We start from the raw sequence: 18,967 nt of genomic DNA on the forward strand, positions 1-18,967 counted from the left end.
CAGTGAGAGAAAGAGGAGTCACATGAGAAAAAGGAAGTGTTCAATATCACAGAGAGTTCAAAGCAAACAAGGTCAGGAAATTATCCATTGCCTCTGGAAGTGCGGAGGTTGTTGGAGAGCTCAGAGAGAGCAGTTTTGTTGCAGTGGTGTCGGTGGATGCTAGCCTGTAGCGATTGGAGAGTGAACAAGCAGCGATGAAGCAAAGACAGTGAGTGCAGACCACTCTAAAAACACTCTAAAAATGATTGGCTGTGCAAAGAAGGAGAGTAAGGTGGTAGCTTAAAGGGAATGTGCAGTCACAGGAAATTTTTATTTATATTTTGGATGTGATCATTCAGATTTCTTTTCTTTCTTTTCTCTGCCACCCCCCACCTTTTTTTTTTTTTTAAACAGAGTCTCACTCTGTTGTCCAGGCTGGAGAGCATTGGTGTGATCCAGCTCACTGCAATCTCTGCCTTCCAAGTTCAAGCAATTCTCGTATCTCAGCCTCCTGAGTAGCTGGGATTATAGGCATACACCAACACACCCAGCTAATTTTTTGTATTTTTGTAGAGATGGGTTTTCAGCATGTTGGCCAGGCTGTTCTCAAACTCCTTAACCTTGTGATTTGCTTTGACCAATGTGAAATTAGCAAGCATGTGCCAACAGAAACTTGGTAAACGTTTTTGCACGTTGCAGTTTGTCCTCTTGGTGGAAACTATCAGCTGCACTGTACAAAAGTCTAAACCAGACTACTGAATGATGAGAGACCATGTGGACAGAACCTTGCAGTATAACAGACCCTCCTGGGTGATTCAGCCCCAGATGTGCTCCTAACTCACTGAAGCCAAATGAATAATTTCAGATAGAATCAGCAGAAGAATCACACAGTTAAGCCCAATCCAGATAGCAGAATTATGAGCAAATAAAGGGATGTGATTTTAAGCCATTTAATGTGAGGGCATACGGTTTTACAGCAACTGATAACCAAAACAAGGAAAAACAGACCAGTTGCCAAATCTATTAGCAAGACAACATTTCATAACAATTAAAGGCATAGGTTCTGAAACAGCACATCATAGGCTTTAATACTTAATTGCGTAATTGAGAAAATTATGTAGCTTTTGGGGACTTCAGTTCATTGTCTGTAAAATGGCAAGAAGATTAAGTGAGATGATACCATCTTAGTAAGCTCTGGATACATATTTACTGGTCTACTATTAAAGCACATGCAAAACGTTTAACTCCAAAGAGGAGAGACTCTTTATTCTTTAACACAAAAGAGAGGAAAGTTTAACTGTAAGGATGTCTTGAGGCAGGGTTCCCAGAAATATTAACTTATTAAGATGGATTTAGTTATACCTTCCTTATATTTATTTAGCATTTCACAGATTATAAAGTGTTTTCCTATATACTCTCTCATTTGACTCAATGAGGAAAGGAGGGAGATAATTTTTAAATGTAAAGAAACAGAAGCTAAATTCAAACTATGCTACAAGGCTACAGTAATCAAAACAACATGGTACTGGAACCAAAACAGAGATATAGACCAATGGAACAGAACAGAGGCCTCAGAAGCAACACCACACATCTACAACCATCTGATCTTTGACAAACCAGACAAAAACAATCAATGGGGAAAGGATTCCTCATTTGGTGTTGGGAAAACTGGCTAGTCATATGCAGAAAGCTGAAACTAGACCCCTTCCTTATACCTTATAGAAGAAGTAACTCCAAATGGATTAAAGATTTAAACACAAGAACTAACACCATAAAAACCCTAAAAGGAAACCTAGGCAGCACCATTCAGGACATAGGCATATGCAAGGACTTCATGACTAAAACACCAAAAACAACGGCAACAAAAGCCGAAGTAGACAAATGGGATCTAATTAAACTTAAGAGCCTCTGCACAGCAAAAGAAACAATCGTTAGAGTGAACTGGCAACTAACAGAATGGGAAAAAATTTTTGCAGTCTACCCATCTGACAAAGGGCTAATATCCAGAATCTACAAAGAACTAAAGCATATTTACAAGAAAACAAACAACAAACAAACATATTCAAAAGTGGGTGAATGATACGAACAGACATTTTTCAAAAGAGGACATATATGAGGCCAACAAACATATGAAAAAATGCTCATCATCACTGGTCATTAGAGAAGTGCAAATCAAAACTACATTGAGATACCATCTCACGCCAGTTAGAATGGCAATCATTAAAAAATCTGGAGTCAACAGATGCTGGAGAGGATATGGAGAAATAGGAACATTTTTACACTATTGGTGGGAGTGTAAATTAGTTCAACCATTATGGAAGACAGTGTGGTGATTCCTCAAGGATCTAGAAATAGAAATTCCATTTGACCCAGCAATCCCATTACTGGGTATATATCCAAAGGATTATAAATCATTCTATTATAAAGACACATGCACACATATGTTCACTGCAATGCTATTTACAATAGCAAAGACCTGGAACCAACCCAAATACCCATCAATGATAGACTGGACAAAGAAAATGTGGCACATATACACCATGGAATACTATGCAGCCATAAAAAACGACGAGTTTGTGTCCTTTGTAGAGACATGGGTGAATCTGGAAACCATCATTCTCAGTAAGCTGACACAAGAACAGAAAACCAAACACCACATGCTTTCACTCATATGCAGGTGATGAACAATGAGAACACTTAGGCACATGGGAGAGAACAACACTCACTGGGCTAGGTGGGGAGTGGTGGGGAGGGGAGGGGAGAGGAGGGACAGCATGGGGCAGGGAGGATGGGAAGGGATAATACCGGGAGAAATGCCTGATGTAGGCTACGGGGTGGGGGTGGGGATGGAGACAGCAAACCACTATGGCATGTGTGTACCTATGCAACAATCCTGCAGGATGCAGGATGTGCACATGTACCCCAGAACCCAAAGTACAATTTAAAAAAAAAAAGAATCTAAATTGTTTGGCCAAATGAATTTATAAGGCTTAAGAGGTGAGCAAGAATTAGAAATGCTGAGCTTTGGACTCCGTATTCAATATTCTCCCCAAGCAGACTAGTGAACAGGCTACAGACTAGAAGCCAGAAGTTCTGGCTTTGGGCCCTGGCTTTGCCAAGTGCTAAATACTACCTTGAACAATTTACTTTCTCTCTCCAAACGTCATCTATAGGATGGGAATAACAGTTCCTTCCAATGTCAAAGGTAGCCACTGAAGTGAGGAAGCTCTTTGCAAACTCTGAAGTACCTTACCCGTACAAATGATTATCATTTCCATTGTTCTGCCTGCTGCCTTTCATCAGTAATATCATTAGAGTTATTTAACTACATATGTCTTGTGTTAAGTGTGATATAAGAGAAAAGAACCTTAGTGTTTCTCCTTCCCTTTTCGATATCTTCCTCCTCTACATGATTTCAAGCTTCCCAGGAGCTAGTTCCAGAACATATTTACTTTTAGTTCACTCATTAAACACAAACTCACCTGTCCTATATTCTATACATTTAAATCTTAGATTTTTTGCATGCATCTAAACCCTAACAAGGAAATAAGAACATTCCTGAATTAGGGCTGGGCACAGTGGCTCATGCCTGTAATCCCAGCACTTTGGGAGGCCAAGGCGGGCCGATCACTTGAGGTCAGAAGTTCGAGACCAGCCTGGCCAACATGGTAAAACACTATCTCTACTAAAAACACAAAAATTAGCCAGGTGTAGTGGTTGGAACCTGTAATCCCAGCTATTCGAGAGGCTGAGGCAGGAGAATTGCTTGAACCCAAGAGGTGGAGGTTGCAGTGAGCCAAGATTGTGCCACTGTACTCCAGCTTGGGCAACAGAGTGAGACTTCATCTCAAAAAAAAAAAAAAAAAAGATTATTCCTGAATTAATGTCTTTCTATTCTCTGGTAAGAGGTATGTTCACATTATTCTTAACCCAAAGGAGCTATTGGAATGCTGAGAATTCTGGCTTAGCTGTGTGAAAGACATTTTAAGGCATAAGCAAGTGTAGGGATTGTTATATAACCTCAGATGGCCACTTGTGCAGGCTTTTTGAGAGCTAACATTTACTGCATGGTCCCTGATTATTGCTGAGTCCAAAGATGGAACTATTTTTAAGAGTTTATTTCCATCCTGAAATTGGAAACAAAATTTAAATGCAGAGTATGGTCATGTTATTTAGAATGATCCAAGCAGGAAAACCCTTCAAGTTTCAATTATAAAGAAGATGCCTGTGTTTTATTTTTGAAGGACCTTGTGGGACAATCCAGTATCTAGACTTTAAAATGCCTTGTGTTCTTCTGCCGTGTTCCATGTTGTCCTTCAGACTAGTCACTGCACATATTTATCTCACTGAGCTAATTGTATTTGCCACATATTGATCAAAGATTATTTCATGGCCTTTAAAACCTTCTTATTTTAAGAACTGAGCAAATGTGCTGATTTGTATAAATAAGACAGAATGGAGAACTTTCCTGGGAAATGAGACATATTTTGAAAACAACTGTCATACTGAAGACTCAGGGAGGCTTAATTAGCTGACGCTTGCAAAGTACTTTGAAAAATCAAAACCATGATGTCCTTGCTAAGTATGATGAATACTATTTATTCTTGGATGAGTAAAAAGTCATTTATTTTGAGACATTCAAGTTTAGTGTGCACTGATTACAAAATACAGATTATTTTTGCAGAAATAGAAAAACTCGATGAAAAAATGCAAAAATGAGACAAATTTTGGAATACACAGAGTTATTATTCTCAAAGACTTAAATATGCACCATTGATGTAAAACTAAATAAATATTATTTTTCTCAAATGCATGAGCTTATTCAAAGGCAGCTGCATAGTTTAAAGGACAGTTCTCAAACTGGAAGATCTAAGTTCCAGACTCGAACTGCCTTTTACCAGCTAAGAGACTTTGGTCAAGCCACTGGTTTCTTCATCTGCAAAACAGAAAAAACAATAATAACTTTTCTTATCTATCTTCTGGAGTTTTTTGAGATTCAGATGTGATCCTATAGCTATCTGGTAATTTCACCAACTGTAAAAATGAAAAAGATGTTATCATTTCTTTGAAACACTCATAAGGCAGAAAATGGCTTACTAACCCCAATAACTAATAATTCAAACACTTTAATTCATCCTTTTACTGGACTCCTTAAGTTCTTTCTTTCTTTCCTTCATCCCAGTGTTTCTTTTTGTGGATTTAGAGAGGTTAAAGGTGAGGGATGATGGGGAACTGGAAGAAGAGCTATTTCCTTCTGTTAGGAACAGGGTGTCTCATTACCAAACTTTTAGAAGAACATCAATTGGAGTTTTAAAAGATGACAATTAGACAGCATTTTATAGGTGTGGACTTTCTGGGAACATCCAGTATTTGAATTTCAAATGTCTAGAGTTTTTCTATTGGTTGACCTATGTACCATTGAAATATATCTGCAGATGAATCATTTGTCATGGCAGAAATAGATCTCCCATTAAGAGCCAAACATCCACACATATCAACTCTATGCTAATTCACATCAGTAGCTGTCTTGAGACAATTTCTTACATTTCTTTAATATATATAAATATTGTGGTAGATATTGCTGTAACTTCTTTGCTATTTCTCCCATTGAGAGGTGGAATCTAATTCTTCTTCCCTTGACTCTGTACTGGGTTTAGTGACTTACTTGGCCAATCGATTGAGATGGAAATGATATTCCAAATGACCCAAAGCTGGGTCATAAACAACCTTGAAACTTTTACCTGGATCTCTTGGAAAACTCATTTTGGGAGCCTTAAGCCACTTTCTAAGAGACTGTCATGTCACAGAGGACACTTCAACAGTTCTGCCAATCCCAGCTTTGTATCTGTCCTTGCAAATGTGCAGGACATGTGAGTGGAGAGATCTTGGGCCACTCTGGATCAGCTCATCTCCCAGCTGAGTACCTCTGAGAGGCTCGCCCAAATATCTGACCCACTGGATCTCGAGACATTATGAAACAGTTGTTTTGGTCACTAAGTCTGTAAGTAGCAATATATAAATGGCTACAAACATTAAATGTTTTTGTGTGGAATAGCACTCAAGTATACTCAGTAGTAGAATCACTTATGGTTATCAAAGTATCATTTTATTGAAAAAGTACATTTTTATCTTAGACCATTTAATAGTAGCTCATACAATGGCACACACATTTTCTGAGATTTTACTGTATGCCAGGTTCTATGCTAAGCACTTTATCTGTGTACCACCTGTGTACTCCCATCTGTCACCCTCACCTCCATTTCATAGAACTACCATCCAGTGAGCACTTCCCTCTTTACCATTGTGCCCAGTCAGCAGTGAGGAGCATGGAAGCCAAAGGACACCCAGAGGGAGGGCTTTTCAGGGACATTCTTAAAGGTCTGTTTTTGTCTTGCTCAGGCAAAACTAGTCTATTCCTCCTTTTCTATAATGTGTAATTGAGGGATTACTTTAGTTATATTTAGAGGATCTTCCAGGCTTATCTTACCCAAGCTTGTGAAATAGCCACCTTTCACCACCTCTTAATTATGCCTTTCAGAGTTTCTCATCGTATCTCATCTTATCGTACCACTCACTAATCTCACTGTGTCTCATTCCAGAGCTCCAGATGGGATGGATCCATCCAGGGAGACAGTTCCCTGTTCTTTGTCTCAGACATTTGCCAGTCCTTCAGAGAGGGTCCACCACTCCTGGCCCTATGTTATCGTGGGAGAAATTATTTTGGCCATATTTATTTTTCTTTGCTCAAGTCCTACTGTGATATCTGTGCTACTATTTTCTCTTTCTCAGAGGAAAGGAATGCAGGATTTTGGAATGCAGGATTTTCTCATATTTACATTTATTTATTTCCCTCCACCTTTTGTTGTATTTGGGGTGTAGACATTTGAATATGGCCAGGATAGATGTGCCACAAAACTAGGAAACTTGAGTCTCAGGGCCCCTTACTTGTGCAGGCTCCATACAAAGTTCTAAACTTGATTTTGAGTCTTCTATTTTTAAAAAAGAAGGTCTGAAACATATGTATAAACTCCTGGCTTCACAAACCCTGAATCTGGAATAGGATGGCTCACCCGAAGTCCTGGCATGTGTGGTGGTGCAGTAACTTAATAATATCTGAATGATTGGCTTCATGTTGTTAGCAGTATGCCAATATACCTTTTAAAGCCTAGCCCCTGAAATGATCAGATAGATTAATCCTCTTCTTTTTCTGCCTTTAGCTCTTCTCCCTACCCCTTAATTTATTTGTTTCTTTACTACCCTGTGATTTCTTTCCCCTGAACGCCTGGTTCTTGGCTTTCTCCTCTGACTGCTCTTATTTGAATTTCCCTTATTAGTTAAACTCTACCAGTATAATATAAAACACCTTTGGATTCAGTGGAAATTGTCCCTCTTTTGTGAACAGAATAAGTCAGTTGTTAAATTCTGCTAGTTGGGAGAGGAATTTCAAGTGCTTTCAGCTCTGTGAATCGACCAAGAATTATTCATTGGGGGTAGTTCTCTTCCAGGATTAAGAAAAACAACAGATAATACCGAAGAACAGTTCCAAGTAGCCTCATTCTCATGGTGTTGGGACCTTCTAGGGAATAATGGTGTATTTTGATGAGTATTTAGTTCTGGTGTGAACCACAAATGCAAGCATTCAGTCCCAGCAGAAGTCCCTTCAGGATTCAGATCATGGTCCAAGCTTCTCATGTACCTTGGTGAGGGCCAACACATTTAATAGGGGAAATAATTGCTTGCTTACTTCAGTAGTGCAAAGCTACTTATTATCTGCCTTTTCTGAAAGAAGCAGATATAATAAACCCTAATGGATTTTGTGACTAGAGTTTGAAGAGTTCTTTTAAAATAGGGTGAAAACCTGGAAGCTTATTTATGCCTTCAGAGAGAAAACACTAAGAAGACGCCTTCAAGTGAGGAAAAGACACAGCTTGGCTGCAGCTGGTCCACAGCTGTTAATTCTTCTGCTTCCACTGTGGGAAAAGATTATTCTATTATTCTCCTCAAACCAGGCTTAATGGCTCATGCCTGTAGTCCCAGCTACTGAGGAGGCTAAGGCAGGAAGATTGCTTGAGCCCAGGAGTTTGAGGCTGCAGTTATCTCAAGCTATAGTACCCTTGAACGATCCAATCCAGAGTGTTTTTCAAAGTATAACAAAACATTTGCTTTTGAAATCAATGGCTTCATTTTCAAATTGCAAGAAAACATCGGCTGTTTTTAGTGGTGAGATGAAGCTGATACTTCTCTTCCCCTCCAATGGCTATCCAAAACACTAATGAAAACAAGATCACCATGAGTACCTAGGTTTAAACCAAGCATTTTCTGTTTTATAACAACATCTTCCAGTATTTTATTCTCCCCATACTTTAGGAAATTATTGAAAAGGTTTTCTAGAAACACATTAACCTGCATACCATTATCAAGTCCTCAAAACCCATTAGTTGGAGTTTGTATCAGGGGAGAGAAATAGAGAAAAAGAAGACACTTAGGTTTCAGCATTTGTATTCTGTTTCTTATGAACTCTAACAGAATACTGCTCTGATTTAGAGAGAATCAGCTTAAAGTTGTTTGGTCCCCAGTAAAAGGTTGGGAGAATCCACTGAACTAATGGCTTGAGAGTTAAAAATGATTCCAGTGAGCTAAGACAGCATGAACATCTGCCCAAACCCATCATGAAACCATTCACGTGTTTTATTGACCCATCATTAAGTTGAATTCTTCTGATTTTTGTACATCTCAGGCTACCTTCTTGCTGGGTCTCTATCTTGATTTTTTTTGAGATGGAGTCTCACTCTGTCACCCAGGCTGGAGGGCAGTGGCCGATCTCCACTCACTGCAACATCTGCCTCCTGGGTTCAAGCGATTCTCCTGCCTCAGCCTCCTGAGTAGCTGGCACTATAGTCATATGCCAGTATGCCCAGCTAGTTTTTATATTTTTTAGTAGAGAAGGGTTTTCACCATGTTGGTCAGGTTGGTCTTGAACTCCTGACATCAAGTGATCCACCCGACTCAGCCTCCCAAAGTGCAGGGATTATAGGCATGAGCCACCATGTCCAGCCTGGTCCTTATCATATTATATAGGCAATTCAATAACTCAAGTTGAATCAAATAATGTAAAAATGCTTTGCTTTTAGAGCTACTTAGGGCCACTTTGAATGGTGGGTTCATTAACTCTCTAGGCATAGCACTTTTATTTGAACCTAGGGTAAAGTTTATCCTAATTTTTGAAAAAGATAACCATTTACCACTCCCCACTCCACTCATCTGCAATTAAAAACCTATTGACTGCATGATTATTCTGAAAGTTTGCTAATTTTTCTCTATAAGCTGCAAATTTGTATTTTATACACATTAAGTGGAGTACAGTGATTATACAGAAGTGACAGATTTGAATAGAATGTGGTTAGTGATTTTATTATTAAATATCTCAGCAATTATAGACTTGTGTCAAGTACTTAGAAAATATGTATTTTCATAAATTACTGTTTTGAGAACTGTTTCCATTTATCTCTGCTGGGTTTTAGGAATTTGGGGTGAACCCTCTCCAAGCAGTACTGCAGTTTCTTACTAACCTCAAGCAAACAGGTTGGCTGAAAGGATGACACACAGCATTGCATACCACAGAGGTGTAAGAAACAGGCCAGGCACGGTGGCTCACACCTGTAATCCCAGCACTTTGGGAGGCTGATTGGGTGGATCACTTGAGGCCAGAAGTTCAAGACCAGCCTGGCCAACATGGTGAAACCCCATCTCTACTAAAAATACAAAAACTAGCCAGGTGTGGTGAAGGGCACCTGTAGTCTCCCAGCTACTCAGGAGGCCGAGGCAGGAGAATCACTTGAGCTGGGGAGGTAGAAGTTACAGTGAACCGAGATTGCACCACTGCACTCTAGCCTGGGCAACAGAGCCAGACTCTGTCTCAAAAAAAAAAAATATGTGTTGGAAACAGATTATGGGAGGATATTGACCTAAATAACTCACTAATTTTTTTATTGTTTAACATGGCATTCCAAGTTCAATAAGAAAAGTCATCTTGCCCAAAAAAAAGTGTGTGTGGAGGGAGCAAGTGCTGGCTCAAAATTTGCTTTGCCTAACTCATGGATCCTTGAGAAAACCCCCCAGACTCTGGGAATCAGTTATGAAAATGTTTTTCCTTTTTGTGGGAGTAGGGGGTAGTAGATTATGACTTTTGTTCGTAAGCAAGGCAAGCCAAGGTCATTGCAACCTTTCTGCATAATTGCCTAAGTGAGAAGGCAGAACACAAGCAGATACCCTGCTTGAAGCCCTTTAGTTTCCTTTTGTATCAAAAAGATTGGCTTTCACCATGGGAGAGGTTGTAATTGGATTTCACCATAAAAGGAAGTTGTAATTAGATTTCTCAGCACTCTACAAGCTCTGTCCCTGGAAAAGCAAGGAAAAGGGGCCTAAATATCCTTTCTGCTAGCTGGAAACATAGCGCAGCCAAGCCCTCAGAGACTGACCTGAAAGGTGTGGGCAGAATGGGCCATGCGTGTGTCAGCTACCCCCCATCTCTGATGAAAGGCTATGTGTGTAATAGCTAAATATTGCTTGGGTATTGCATTTGGTGGGAAACACAGGACATTCCTCTGAATGAAAACTTCTGAATCATCTGTGTCCATTTGTCCTGAAATTTGTGTCTCCTAGAGAAGAGGAGGGTGTCTAAAGTTTGGCCCAATCTAAAACACAAAAACATCATTCTCCATCTAGATTTAGTAGCAAACTTACACAAACAACCAGAATATATTTTTATTTTGGGTACTACAGTTTATTTTGCATCCTTTTTTGTAATTGGGCACACTTCAGTTTCTATGGTATTTCCTAGAAACTTAAACTGCAGTAAGATGAGGTTGAAGTAGATATTTGTATTTGATTTGCTTTCAGTTTCTATAGTTTTTTAAAACATTAATTTACAGTTAAAATTTAAAAGATAAATTTTATTTTTGAAGTTCTGTATATTACCATGCTACTCAAATCAACTTAGCATACCTGTCTCCCTTGGGCACTTCTTGCCTTGCCGTACTTTCTATCTTCCTTCTCTTTCCTTTTCTCTTAAGCATTAATAAGCTCTCTGAACACTGAGGCAGACTGTAAACGCAGCCATCCGTGCCTCTGAAAGGAGGAACAGGATTCCTCTTTATATTGGCCACATCAGTGACTTCTTGGAAATTTTAGTGCTGGTTGTTATTGCTTCAAGTCTAATAGAATATTCCTTGGGTTGCCTAGAGTTCCCCCGGTTTCTGAACCCTCCCAGATGATGACAACTTGATCTGTTTATCTCTTTGTCTGAAGTTTAATGAACTAAGAAAGACACCATGTGTACTAGAAAAAGGAGAGATTTGCTGGTTACTTTATTTTTCTTATTACTCTTGGCCTATCATTTCCTGGAGTATGTAATCCATGAATCCAAATGAGGCCAGGTATCTTCTGATGAATTTGTTTATATCAGAGGAAGCCTGTAGGCTGCTATTTTTAGTAACTATTACAACTATGGAAAATTTTCCTTTCTGGGAAATGTAGTAAACAAAACAATTATTATAGGTACTTGGTAATCAGACTCAGAACAGTCTTGTTCACCTTGTTTTTACATGACAGTCAAAGGCTTTGTAATCAGAGAGCAAATCTCTTAGTCATATTTTGGCTAACATATATGTGCTGTTACCTGATTCAGCATTAACACTTACAGGGCTTTTAAAGTATTCATGAGTCTCTGGGGAGAGCTCTATGGTTTGGCCTTAAAGTCATCTGAAGGATGAAAAAGACGTTCTTCTATTTTGAGTTCTCTGCTGAGTCACCATCTGACATCAAGGTGTCCCAGCCCAGTGAATGTATATGATATAGTCAAACTCAATGATACAGACTTTTCTGAGCCTCTGACCTTCAACTGCCCATCATCCTTCCTAATTGAATCTACCACCATATGGGTCTGAGCTACGAATAGAAATGGTTATGCCTGTTGGGGCTTTGAGACTCACCAGAATTCCATCGAGGGGTTAAAGATATACATTAAACCTGAATCAAGCAGAGGGCACATACATTTAGTGCTCAGGGAAGGGAGTATTATGGAGATTTATATCTCTCACTGCTCTGCCCTTGCTCTCAGGAGCTGGCTGCCTCTCAGTTCCTCAAATAGGCCACGATCCCTCTTGTTCCAGGGTCTTTGCACAAGTTGTTCACACTGTCAGAATTCTCTTGCCAGGACCCACTCCTCCCAGCCACCATCACCCAACACACAGACACACACAGACACACACACACACCCACAGAGTTAACATCTATTCGGACTTTAGATCAGGGAAAGCCATTATTGACCTTGAGTGGGTCAGGATCCTTATGTACTCTCTTAGAACAAAGGTGCTTTGCCCTTATAACACTTATTTCAGCATATCATTATATATGTTATGGATTCCAATAAAATGTGTTTTTTTCACTCCCACAAGTCCTGCTGTAAAAAAGAGGGATTTGCCTTATATTCCAGTGCTTCCAAAGTCTCTCACATTAACAGCCACTGTCTCAGTTTCTTCATTTTGAGCAGCAAAGTACTATTCAAGAAAACAATTAGAAATGATCTCAAGAGATGCTTATTTTTGTTCTTAGGAAGGTCACCTTGACAAAATGGATGAAAAAATAGATAAAGATATTTAAAGCAGATTTATTCATTATTTCTGAGGTATGACTTCATTATTGCAAGTGTTGGAATCACACAATTTTAGAAAGCCACACTTACAGTTTCAAGTGGTTTTAAATAAGCCCTTTAAAGAGCACTGGAAAAAGCAATCTAGTAAGTAATGAAAGTGTGGAGAACATGATCATGAATGAGGACTTATGCCTGGGAATTAAATTTGCAACATCAGCAGAGGTTTAGCAACTTGCAGAAGAATTGATGATGTGCTCTGTATTAGATAATTACAGAGTTGGTCCAGTGAACACACACGCTGGTGTTAAAGATGCGTATGAAGAGTTTCAATAAAATTGTTTCATGAAATGTGAGAAAAGAAAAAGTCATGTTAATAAGTATAAAACAGTTAAAATAACATTTTAAATATGTATGTGAACAATAGATTAAATATCCCAAGTGTATATTACAATATGTCACCCATTTGTACATTCTGTTTGGCCAAACATTTTGGTTGAGGATCTTCTTACTAGAAAGATGAAGATGGTGTTGTATTGGGGGGCACTTTATGTTTTGGCCTATGCAGTTTTTATTAATGTGACGGTTTCATTAATGACCATTTCCCTAACTCCATGGTAAGCCCCACAAGAGTTCAGCCCCTCTCTGGTTTTGCTCCCTGCTGCATCTCTGGCATTTTGCATGAGGATAGAACACTGAATACATTAGTTGTTTGAGATGTAAGATAAAAATGTTGACTTATTTTCATAATTGCATGACCTAGAAAATACTGGAGGAACTGAAATAGAAACTTTAACAAAAAGTTAATGAAAGATAAGACATTTTAATACTTTTTACCCTAATGTTAATCAAGATGAAATGAGTCTTTAAAAATATAAAAAGTCACAATTTTTTCCCCCTTTAGAAATCGAATGGTTCATATTTATGCAATGGTAATTCTGAGGCCTCTATGCATTATATTGAACTCATTGGGAGATTCCAAGTTCAAAAAGGCCATTCCTGTCAGAGTTAGATCAAACTGAAACTGACCCAATAGTCCCACAGACTGATCTTTTTGAAAAATATAAAAATTGACCCTTCTGGTCTTAAAGTGTGAAACTTAGATTTGTTTTATTTGAGTTCCTTCCTCAGGACAGGACCTTCAGGCTTCTAAAAAAGTATCAAAGAACTGAAACTCACCAGATCACTGTAGCAGGTACCTGACCCCTTACTCACCATGATTGATTCCTTACCCCTCCCTAGCTCTTGTTTCCTTACACATTGTTACATTTCTCCTCTGCTATATAAACCCCTAGTTTTAGTCAGTCAGGGAGATGGATTGAGACTGTGCTCCTATCTCCTCAGCTACAGCACCTGATTAAAGCTTTCTTCATTGGCAATACTTGTTGTCTCAGTGATTGGCTTTCTGTGAAATCAACAGCAGGATCTAGACTGGAACCTTGGTGTTTCAGTAAGAAAACCATGAAAAGAATTGTAATAACTACTACTTTTTAAGTATGTACATTTATTATTTTAGTTAATCATACAATGATTGCCTGGGTGTGGCAGCTAACACCTGTAATCCCAGCACTTTGGGAGGCTGAGGCAGGCAGATCATTTGAGGCCCAGAGTGTGAGACCAGCCTGGCCAACATGACAAAACGCCATCTCTATTAAAATTACAAAAATCAGCCTGGCATGTTAGCACATGCCTGTAGTCCTAGCTACTGAGAAGGCTGAGGCACAAGAATCACTTGAAGCCAGGAGGTGGAGGCTGCAGTGAGCTGAAATTGTGTCACTGCACTTCAGCCTGGGCAACAGAGCAAGACTGTCTCAAAAAAAAATCATACAATGATCTTCTGAATTAGCTGTTATCCACATTTCAAAAGTGGGGGAAACTGAGGTTCGTGAGCTTAGCAGCCAACCTTTACCATGGGTTAGATACTGTAATAAATGCCTTACATGCTCAATCTCATTCAATTCCCATGACAATTTATGACTGTTATTATATCTATTTCACAGATGAGAAGACAGAGGCACAGAATGGATTAGATTAAAACAACTGGAAAGTATGAGTGCCAGGATTCAAGTCCAGGCAGTCTGCCCCAGAATTCTGTTCCATAACCACTACACTATAGTACATTGTGAATATGGGAGGAAGCAGTGGGAACTTGAAAAATGGATTTATTGCAGGGTGTGCTGCAGTATGTGTACCAAGTGAGGCCATTTTTATTTCTCTTCCTTTGCCTTCCCAGTTGTTTTCCCCCTGTATTCCACAGGAAACTAGGCACCTTCTTATTCATTTAAAAATACCTATTCACTAAACCTTTAAAGGAAACGTTTAGCTACTGCAATGGGTGCACGTAAGTTGGTTGTGTAATAGGAAGGAAACAAGCCAGGACTAGAGACTTCATTTCTAAAGAAGGATTTTAAAGCAGACTAAGAGTTATTTCTCGGAGCGGGTCATGAAGCAGGAGTCTCTCTACACCCTTTCATTGCTATGACGACAGCCTGCTCCCGCTACAGGCAGCCAGAAAAAGCAGCTGACATTTCAATGCTAGGAACATAGGGGAGAGGTTTACAAAAACACAAAACAAAGACAAAAAAAAAAAAAAAGACTGTTTTGTTTGAATTTCAGTTAAAGAGGAAAAAATATTCCCTGGAGCAAGTCAAAAGCCCTATTCTTGCCTTTAGAAGAGATAAGAAAGAAAAAATGTTGGGGGCCTTCTCTCTTGTCCAAGTGGGCCAATAAAAGAGAATTGACTGTAAAGCAGCATTTCTTCTCACTCTGTGTAATGGCAAACTGACTCAGAACACTTTCTTTGGTTTCTTTGACTTGGCCATTAAGAAGCTGCTCACTGATGCAGCAGTGAAGACTCACAGTAATAACTACCTCGTGTTGAGGCCCCTCCACCAGGGGAAAAAAGTAGTGTCAGATTTACTTTTACATTTATTTGGATAAGAAAGGCGATTCAAGGATATTTCCTTCTCGATCTCTATTGTTACTTCCAGAGAAATCATTGCAAGTATGTAACAGATGTATCACTGATGTATGAGATTCCTTATAAGCAACCAGTCAACTTTCCTGTGTGTTTAGTACTCTGCCAAGTGCTATACTTGGCATATGATAAACATCACATTTGATTCCTACACCGACCTTATTTGTGTGTATTATTACCATTTTGCTAAACAGATGGGTAAACTGAGTCCTGGAGATGTGAAGTAACTGCCAAAGCTTGCACTGCTTGTAAGAGGCAGAGTCAGGATTCTAGTCCAGATGCATTAGACTCTGAAGCCCATGCTCTGCCCACTCTGCTGTGCTGACTCAGAGACATAGACCTGGTATTGATGTTTTATTATAGAGCAAAATGTATAAGTACAAGGAAGAAATCCTGAGCAAAGATCTAGAGTCAGTTCCCTTTCTATGGAGTTTCAATAGGGACGTATAGTTAGTCCAGTACTTTCATATTAGCTACAATTGATTGATTGCTTTAATGTACCAGACATAGGTCTTTTCTTCACTTAATTCTTAAAACAAATCTCTGAGGTAGCTACTAACTTTATAATCCCATTTCCATGAATGAAGAGACTGAGGCACAAAGAGATTAAGTTGTTTGCCTAAAGTCACAAAGCTATTTAGTGGTAAAGCTTGGATATAAAAAATGCTCTTATATAAACCAGGTCCATATGGTCAGATATAAACTACAGCTCATGGTTTTATTCACTTTATTAGATTGCCTCCCAACCTTTGGAACAATCAGTCAAGACCGCGTACTCTGTTTTTCTAAGTTCTATTCATCTTTTGATGACTAAGACATAGCCAGGCTAGCCCTAGGTAGTGCTACCACCGCTAACTCAGCCTTTGGCAGAAGATGCCCTGTGGGCCCTGTGAGAGACAGACCCTGGCCTGGTTAAGCATCTCTCAGGAAGCCAGGCCTACTGGGAAATGTCACTGGAATTATGGGCATCTCCTTCTCCAGATCATTCTAGAGGGATAAGTGAGGGCTACGTGTACTTCAAGTCTTTTAACAAGTTGTTTATGTTCTCCTTGGTGGAAAAATGTTCCCAGAGTGTTCCGGGCATGGTGCTAAACTTATGTAAAATGCAATCTTTAAGTCAACTGAGTAAAAATAACAATTGAGAGGAAATGAAATAAATAATGTTTTGAAGTTGTCCAGATACATCAGTACACATTTCATTTCTGTCCTCACTATTGTTTTTACTTAGTTAATATGTGAATCTGTGCCTTGAGAAGCTATTGGGGATTAAATCTCAAAAGACCTGGGAAGGAAATGCCATTACTCTAATTGCTCAATGGCTGTGTGAAAATTTTCTGAAAGAAAAGAAAAGGTTCATAAATAACATGTACATATTCTTCTCCAAAATGAGAAAGTGGAACTCGTTGATTGGACAATAAGTAGATGAAATAAACTGCTCTGCTTTGCTAGATCTTATTAAATGAACAGAAATATGAACTTAAATCTTTCCAAAGAGGGTGTTTTTAAGAAAAAAAATCATAGTTTACCATCAGGTTTAACTGAGTAAGCTGTGAACTGAAAAAAGCTGGTATCTGTGAGGAAGGGAGAATTTAAAAAAAGATTTCTGCTGACTTGTACTGAGTGAACATTTCTATTCAATGTGCTTAGGCTCTGGGCCAGAGGAGAGCTCAGACACAATGCCAAGGTGACATATTTAACCTCTTTGCAGATTGAAGGCAGTGCAAAAGAGATACTTTTTCTGCAGTACCTCTTGGTGTACTGTTTCAACAGTATTGATCTGCAGTTGAAAGCAAGTTTTTTTTTTTTTCTTTTCTTTATTTCTTTTTTTTTCCTGCAGAGTGACTTTAATACCTGGGAAGGTATTATTGTTTTATTTTAGAAAAGAGAGCCAGAAATGATAGTACCTTACAATATGAGTTATCATAATCTCTTTAGCTCTTTAATTCTCGGCTCCCTTTTTTGCTTTTGTAAATAAGACATCAACAAGAATTAGGGAAATTTTATGTCTATGTGTAAGCATCTTAACAAATGATAGTAGGAGGCAAAAAACAATTAGTTATAAAGCTGTAAAAGGGAATCAAGAAAGGGAAAATAATCACAATGACTTAAAAATTATCAAACAAGAATATAGTATAATAAGAGGAATTTTCCTACCTTTTGGAAAAGCGAAAAGCTCTGTTTCTGCATTGCTGTTAAGTATGGGAGATTGAATAACTTTAGATAATTTAAATATGGAAAACATGCAAATTATTTGATTTGAAAGTTTTTTTTAAACTACCTTCTTTAGAGTTTATTTCATATATGTAATAAAGTAATTCTACAAAACACATTTCAGGATTCAGGCTTTGCTAAGATCTGATTGCTACTGAGGCCATCCACAGCTCTACATTTCTATTTTTGGTCTTCACTAAAATCACCATCATTTATCAGTACTTGCTATTTAATTTTGCAGGAAACATGAAAACATGAATACAAATGCTGAAGTTCTCTATTAAGTATCTTTTCTGTAAATCACACAAAATATTTTTTTTGTAAATAAATGGCTTTATATTATTTAGGCAAAAATATTTGACTACTTTATCAGATCACGCAAACCAGCTTAACAAATGCTATTAGATAATGCAGTAAATTTATTAAAACTTACCTTCAAGTAAGGGGTTGGACCCAGAGTCGCTGCCGAAAATTGAAGTTGAATCCCCTCTGCACACAGACGGGGAATAAAAGTTTGACAAATACCCAAGAAAAACTCTTTAAATCCCTTTCCTCATTAGCTCTGCTTCTTTGCCCAGAGGCACATTCAAGTCTACTGGAGTTGAAATTCTGCTGCTCTGTCAACTAGTAGGGGTCTGAAGTGACAGACGAGAATTTGGAGGTTGGCACCAGAGAGTGTTTCAGACTGTCATCATTTTTGTTGCAGATTCCTGGATTTCCCTAGCAGGCTGGCCTCTCACTGCGAGGGCTTTACAGGCAGTGCATGCAAACCAAAAGGGAAAGAGCTAATTCGGGAGGCGTGGATGGGGTTAACAGTCTTCCCCTGAAGCTCTTGTTCTCAGAGCCTCATAACTTGGCCAGAATATAAGCACTTGGCTCTTTATGCATTTTTTTATTCTTTTTCAAACAACTCTGAAAGGTTTTATAAGCAGCATCCCTTTTTTGGGGATTTTTTTTAAGACCTTGAAAAGAAACTCCATGCTGTTGTTTTTTCCTAAAGGAAACTGGGGAGTAGGGATTGAAGGAGCGGAGGAAAGAAATTGCAGCAGATGCATTTTTGGATTGCTCAATTGTAAATTGTTCTAACAAATACAGTCTGAATTTTAATAGGAAGGTACTTTAGATGCCTTAACCTTCTGTGAATGGGCTTT

General features: G+C 38.7%; 1 protein-coding gene across 2 annotated transcripts in view; it reads right to left on the reverse strand.

Moving 5' to 3' along the window:
• Positions 1-18,670, reverse strand: part of SPARCL1 (SPARC like 1) — a 54,751-nt gene extending 36,081 nt beyond the window's left edge. Inside the window, exons 1-2 of one of the 2 annotated variants that reach the window (XM_021673257.2) lie at positions 18,250-18,670; positions 17,760-17,794 (exon numbers count right to left, since the gene is read on the reverse strand). The gene's annotated coding sequence lies outside the window, so the exon portion shown is untranslated. The remainder of the gene's footprint in view (positions 1-17,759; positions 17,795-18,249) is intronic. The other variant, XM_021673256.2, reaches the window with a different exon arrangement.
• Positions 18,671-18,967: the final 297 nt, after the last annotated feature.

Source organism: Aotus nancymaae, unplaced genomic scaffold (assembly GCF_030222135.1).
Source record: "Aotus nancymaae isolate 86718 unplaced genomic scaffold, 86718_ANA_hifiasm-v0.15.2.pri h1tg000006l, whole genome shotgun sequence".
Classification (NCBI taxonomy): domain Eukaryota; kingdom Metazoa; phylum Chordata; class Mammalia; order Primates; family Aotidae; genus Aotus; species Aotus nancymaae.